The sequence below is a fragment of the Symphalangus syndactylus genome, chromosome 4, assembly GCF_028878055.3.
Source record: "Symphalangus syndactylus isolate Jambi chromosome 4, NHGRI_mSymSyn1-v2.1_pri, whole genome shotgun sequence".
Classification (NCBI taxonomy): Eukaryota; Metazoa; Chordata; class Mammalia; order Primates; family Hylobatidae; genus Symphalangus; species Symphalangus syndactylus.
The window spans coordinates 76060430-76067082 of NC_072426.2; the positions used below are offsets into that span (position 1 = coordinate 76060430).

The following is a 6653-nucleotide window of genomic DNA, read 5'->3' on the forward strand; positions in this document are numbered from 1 at the left end:
GAGGCTGAGGTTGCAGTGAGCTGGGATTGAGTCACTGCACTCCAGCCTGGGCGACAGAGTGAGACCCTGTCTCAAAAAAAAAAAAAAAAAAAACTTAAGTGGATTTCCAGTCAGATAGCTCAGTAAATTACCCTTTCGTGCACTCTCTTTGTTTCATATATATATATATATATATTTTTTTTTTTTCTGCATGTATTTTTTTTTTTTATTAATTTTTTTGCATACAAAAACAATAAACATTTTCTAAAAATACATACAAACAAAAAGATGCGTATCAAACATATTAGGAAGGTTGCACATGGGAAGTCGGGGAATAGAAATGGGGGTGGGAGTTAAAATAAATGAGAGAGGGACTTTATATGGATCAGTGATAATAACTCAATCCTCTATTTGACAAAGAAGAGGGAGAAGGAAGAGGAAGAAAAAGAAAGTGGGATAAAGGATCAGAAAGGGAGGAAAATAGAGAAAATTAGAGTATGACTCCAGGGTAGACCTGTTTTGTTGTCATTGAGTTGGTTGGTTGGTTTGTCTGTTGTATTCTTCATGTTTCGCCAAGTTGGCCAGACTGGTCTCGAACTCCTAGCCCAAAGTGATCAACCCGCCTCGCCCCCCAGAGTGCCGGGACCACAGGCGTGAGCCACCACGTCCAGCCCCCACATTGCTTCTGGCCTCCGTGGTAGACCTCCCAGACGGAGCGGCCAGGCAGAGGAGCTCCTCACTTCTACCCAGACACGGGGCGGCCGGGCAGAGGGGCTCCTCACTTCCCAGACGGGGCGGCCAGGCAGAGACGCTCCTCACTTCTTCCCAGACGATAGGTGGCCGGGCAGAGGCGCTCCTCACTTCCCAGACGATGGGTGGTCGGGCAGAGGCGCTCCCCACTTCCCAGACGATGGGTGGCCGGGCAGAGGCGCTCCTCACTTCTTCCCGGATGGGGCGGCCGGGCAGAGGCGCTCCTCATTTCTTCCCGGACGGGGCGGCCGGGCAGAGGCGCTCCTCACTTCCCAGACGGGGCGGCCGGGCAGAGGCGCTCCTCACTTCTTCCCGGACGGGGCGCCCGGGCAGAGGCGCTCCTCACTTCTTCCCGGACGGGGCGGCCGGGCAGAGGCGCTCCTCACTTCCTCCCGGACGGGGCGGCCGGGCACAGGTGCTCCTCACTTCCCAGACGGTGGGTGGCCGGGCAGAGGCGCTCCTCACTTCCCAGACGGGGTGGCCGGGCAGAGGCGCTCCTCACTTCCCAGACGATGGGTGGCCGGGCAGAGGCGCTCCTCACTTCCCAGACGGGGTGGCCGGGCAGAGGCGCTCCTCACTTCTTCCCGGACGGGGCGGCCGGGCAGAGGCGCTCCTCACTTCCCAGACGGGGCGGCCGGGCAGAGGCGCTCCTCACTTCTTCCCGGACGGGGCGGCCGGGCAGAGGCGCTCGTCACTTCCTCCCGGACGGGGCAGCCGGGCAGAGGCGCTCCTCACCTCCCAGACGATGGGAGGCCGGGCAGAGGCGCTCCTCACCTCCCAGACGATGGGAGGCCGGGCAGAGGTGCTCCTCACTTCCCAGACGATGGGTGGCCGGACAGAGGCGCTCCTCACTTCCCAGACGGGGCGGCCGGGCAGAGGCGCTCCTCACTTCCCAGACGGGGTGGCCGGGCAGAGGCACTCCTCACTTCCCAGACGATGGGTGGCCGGGCAGAGGCGCTCCTCACTTCCCAGACGATGGGTGGCCGGGCAGAGGCGCTCCTCACTTCCCAGACGGTGGGTGGCCGGGCAGAGACGCTCCTCACTTCCCAGACGGTGGGTGGCCGGGCAGAGGCGCTCCTCACTTCCCAGACGGTGGGTGGCCGGGCAGAGGCGCTCCTCACTTCCCAGACGGGGTGGCCGGGCAGAGGCGCTCCTCACTTCTTCCCGGACGGGGCGGCCGGGCAGAGGCGCTCCTCACTTCCCAGACGGGGCGGCCGGGCAGAGGCGCTCCTCACTTCTTCCCGGACGGGGCGGCCGGGCAGAGGCGCTCGTCACTTCCTCCCGGACGGGGCAGCCGGGCAGAGGCGCTCCTCACCTCCCAGACGATGGGAGGCCGGGCAGAGGCGCTCCTCACCTCCCAGACGATGGGAGGCCGGGCAGAGGTGCTCCTCACTTCCCAGACGATGGGTGGCCGGGCAGAGGCGCTCCTCACTTCCCAGACGGGGCGGCCGGGCAGAGGCGCTCCTCACTTCCCAGACGGGGTGGCCGGGCAGAGGCACTCCTCACTTCCCAGACGATGGGTGGCCGGGCAGAGGCGCTCCTCACTTCCCAGACGATGGGTGGCCGGGCAGAGGCGCTCCTCACTTCCCAGACGGTGGGTGGCCGGGCAGAGACGCTCCTCACTTCCCAGACGGTGGGTGGCCGGGCAGAGGCGCTCCTCACTTCCCAGACGGTGGGTGGCCGGGCAGAGGCGCTCCTCACTTCCCAGACGGTGGGTGGCCGGGCAGAGGCGCTCCTCACTTCCCAGACGGTGGGTGGCCGGGCAGAGGCGCTCCTCACTTCCCAGACGGGGCGGCCGGGCAGAGGCGCTCCTCACTTCCCAGATGGTGGGTGGCCGGGCAGAGGCGCTCCTCACTTCCCAGATGATGGGTGGCCGGGCAGAGGCGCTCCTCACTTCTTCCTGGATGGGGCGGCCGGGCAGAGGCACTCCTCACTTCTTCCCGGACGGGGCGCCCGGGCAGAGGCGCTCCTCACTTCTTCCCGGACGGGGCGGCCGGGCAGAGGCGCTCCTCATTTCTTCCCGGACGGGGCGGCCGGGCAGAGGCGCTCCTCACTTCCCAGACGGGGCGGCCGGGCAGAGGCGCTCCTCACTTCTTCCCGGACGGGGCGGCCGGGCAGAGGCGCTCCTCACTTCTTCCCGGACGGGGCGGCCGGGCAGAGGCGCTCCTCACTTCTTCCCGGACGGGGCGGCCGGGCAGAGGCGCCCCTCACTTCTTCCCGGACGGGGCGCCCGGGCAGAGGCGCTCCTCACTTCTTCCCAGACGGGGCGGCCGGGCATAGGCACTCCTCACTTCTTCCCGGACGGGGTGGCCGGGCAGAGGCGCTGCTCACTTCCCAGACGGGGCGGCCGGGCAGAGGCACTCCTCACTTCCCAGACGGGGCGGCCGGGCAGAGGCGCTCCTCATTTCCCAGACGGGGCGGCCGGGCAGAGGCGCTCCTCACTTCTTCCCGGACGGGGCGCCCGGGCAGAGGCGCTCCTCACTTCTTCCCGGACGGGGCGCCCGGGCAGAGGCGCTCCTCACTTCTTCCCGGACGGGGCGGCTGGGCAGAGGCGCTCCTCACTTCTTCCCGGACGGGGTGGCCGGGCAGAGGCGCTCCTCATTTCCCAGACGGGGCGGCTGGGCAGAGGCGCTCCTCACTTCCCAGACGGTGGGTGGCCGGGCAGAGGCGCTCCTCACTTCCCAGACGGTGGGTGGCCGGGCAGAGGCGCTCCTCACTTCTTCCCGGATGCGGCGGCCGGGCAGAGGCGCTCCTCACTTCTTCCCGGATGGGGCGCCCGGGCAGAGGCGCTCCTCATTTCTTCCCGGATGGGGCGGCCGGGCAGAGACGCTCCTCACTTCCCAGACGGGGCGGCCGGGCAGAGGCGCTCCTCACTTCCCAGACGGGGCGGCCAGGCAGAGGTGCTCCTCACCTCCCAGACAGGGCGGCCGGGCAGAGGCGCTCCCCACCTTCCAGATGGGGCGGCGGCCGGGCAGGGGCTGCAATCCCAGCACCCTGGCAGGCCAAGGCAGGCGGCCGGGGGGTAGAGGCTGCCGCGAGGCCAGACCACGCCACCGCACTCCAGCCCGGGCAACACCGAGCACTGGGTGAGCGAGACTCCGTCTGTAGTCCCAGTACCTCGGGAGGCTGAGGCGGGCAGAGCACTCGGCGTCAGGAGCTGGCGAGCAGCGTGGCCAAGATGGCGAACGCGTGCCTGCATCCAAAGGAGAAAAGGCAGGCAGCGGTGGCGTGCGCCGGCAGTCCCAGGCAGTCCGCGGCGCGGGCAGCAGCAAGCCGAGTAGATTGTGGTGTGGGCCAGAGAGGGAAAGAAAGAAAGAAAGAAAGAAAGAAAGAAAGAAAGAAAGAAAGAAAGAAAGAAAGAAAGAAAGAAAGAAAGGAAGGAAGGAAGGAAGGAAGGAAGGAAGGAAGGAAGGAAGGAAGGAAGGAAGGAAGGAAGGAAGGAAGGAAGGAAGGAAGGAAGGAAGGAGCACCAGGCTTTTCTTAATAGCCAACTCTTGAGGGAATTAAGAGTGAGAACTCACTCAAACCCCCACCCCAGGGAAGGGATTAATCTATCCATGAGGGCCCCACCCACATGACCCAAACACTTCCATTAGACCCACCCACAACACTCGGATCAAATTTCCACATGAGGTTTGAGGCAGGGACAAACATCCAAACTGACACCCTCCATTTTGTTCTATATCTTCTGTTTACGTTTACTTTCTCTCCCATGCCACTTAACATCTGCACAGTCATTTAGAATTGTGGGATCATTGCCTAGTTTTCCATAGAATAGATGTAGCATAAATAACTTTCCCTAACTCCTGGAAGAAAGAAAAACAATGTCAGGGTGAGGGTAGAGTTTGTTATTCTGTGTTGCTTGGTCAGAATGCCTGACTGAAAGGCTGGGCTTGGTGGCTTGCGCCTGTAATCCCAGCACTTTGGGAGGCTGAGGCAGGTGGATTACTTGAGGCCAGGAGTTCAAGACCAGCCTGGCCAACATGGTGAAACCCCCATCTCTACCAAAAATACAAAAATCAGCTGGGAGTGGTGACAGGTGCCTATAATCCCAGCTACTCAAGGGGCTGAGGCATGAGAATTGCTTGAACCTGGGAGGCGGAGGTTGTAGTGAGCCAAGATTATGCCACTGCACTCCAGCCTGGGTGACAGAGCAAGAGTCCATCTCGAAAAAAAAAAAAAGAGCTCAGGCGCAATGGCTCATGCCTGTAATCCCAGCACTTTGGGAGGCTGAGGGGGGCAGATCATGAGGTCAGGAGTTTGAGACCAGCCTGACCAACATGGAGAAACCCCATCTCTACTGAAAATACAAAATTAGCTGGGCATGGTGGCACATGCCTGTAATCCCAGCTACTCGGGAAGCTGAGGCAGGAGAATTGCTTGAACCCAGGAGGCAGAGGTTGCAGTGAGCCGAGATTGTGCCGCTGCACTCCAGCCTGGACAACAGAGCAAGATTCCATCAAAAAAAAAAAGAGAGAGAAATAAATAAATAAATCTCGTCTCTACCAAAAATAAAAAAAATAATAAAAATAAAAATAAAAAAAAGTAGCTGGGCGTGGTGGTGGGTGCCTGTAATCCCAGCTACTCGGGAGGCTGAGGCAGGAGAATCACTTGAACCTGAAAGGCAGAAGTTGCAGTGAGCGGAGATTTCACCACTGCACTCCAGCCTGAGTGACAGAGTGAGACCTGGTTAAAAAAAAAAAAAGAACAAAGTTGGAAGTCTCACACTTCCTAATTCTAAAATTTATTACAAACCCACAGTGATCAAAACAGTATAGTCCAGCCTGGGCAACATGGCAAAACCCTATCTACAAAAGATACAAAAATTAGCCAGGCATGGTGGTGCACACCTGTAGTCTCAGCTACTCAGGAGGCTGAGGAAGGATCATGTGAGCCCAGGAGGTTGAGGCTGCAGTGAGCCAAGATTGTGTCACTGTATTCCAGCCTGGGCAACAGAGTGAGATGTTGTTTCAAAAAACAAACTGTGTAGTATTGGCATACAGACAGACTTATAGACTAATGGAATGGAATAGAGAGCCTGGAAGTGCTCATTTTGGCAGCACACATACTAAAATTGGAAAGATACAGAGAAGATTAGCATGGCCCCTGTAAAAGGATGACAAGCAAAAATGAAAAATTATTTTAAAAAATTAAAAGAATACAGGGTCCAGAAATAAACTCTCATACATATAGTCCAATAGTTTTTAAATTAGCGTCCCAAGACTAGTCAGTGGAGAAAGGAGTCTTTTCAACAAATGATTTTAGGAAAACTGGATATCTGCACGCAAATGTCAATGAAACTGGACCCTTACACTATATACAAAAATTAACTCTAAATGAATCCAAGACCTAAATGTAAGACCTAAAATGATAAAACTCTTTTTTTCTTTTTCTTCTTTCTTACTTTTTTTTTTTTTTTTTTTTTTTTTTTAGCGATGGGGTCTCACTGTATTGCCCAGGCTGGTCTTAAATTCCTGGGATCAGGCCATCCTCTCACCTCGGCCTCCCAGAGTGCTGGGATTACAACTGTGAGCCACTGTACCTGGCCTATACAACTCTTAAAAGAAAACATAGGGAAAGCACTTCATGACAATGGATTTGGCAACGATTTCTTGGATATGGCACCAAAAGCACAGACAACAAAAAAAAAATAGATAAATTGGACTACATCAAAATTAAAAACTTCTTTTTTTTTTTTTTTTTTTGAGACAGAGTCTCACTCTGTCGCCTAGGTTGGAATGCAGTGGTGCAATCTCAGCTCACTGCAACCTCCACCTCCCAGGTTCAAGTGATTCTCCTACCTCAGCCTCCCGAGTAGGTGGGATTACAGGTGTGTGCTACCGCGCCCAGATAATTTTTTTATTTTTAGTGGAGATGAGGTTTCACCATGTTGACCGGTCTGGTCTTGAACTCCTGAGCTCAGG

The 6653-nt window shown here is 57.5% G+C and overlaps 1 non-coding gene across 1 annotated transcript; it reads left to right on the top strand.

Annotated features, from left to right (window-relative positions):
* The first annotated feature begins 5773 nt into the window (after positions 1-5773).
* On the top strand, positions 5774-5881 carry LOC129481366 (U6 spliceosomal RNA). The gene has a single exon (XR_008657376.1). It is a non-coding gene; the product is annotated as a U6 spliceosomal RNA (small nuclear RNA).
* Positions 5882-6653: the final 772 nt, after the last annotated feature.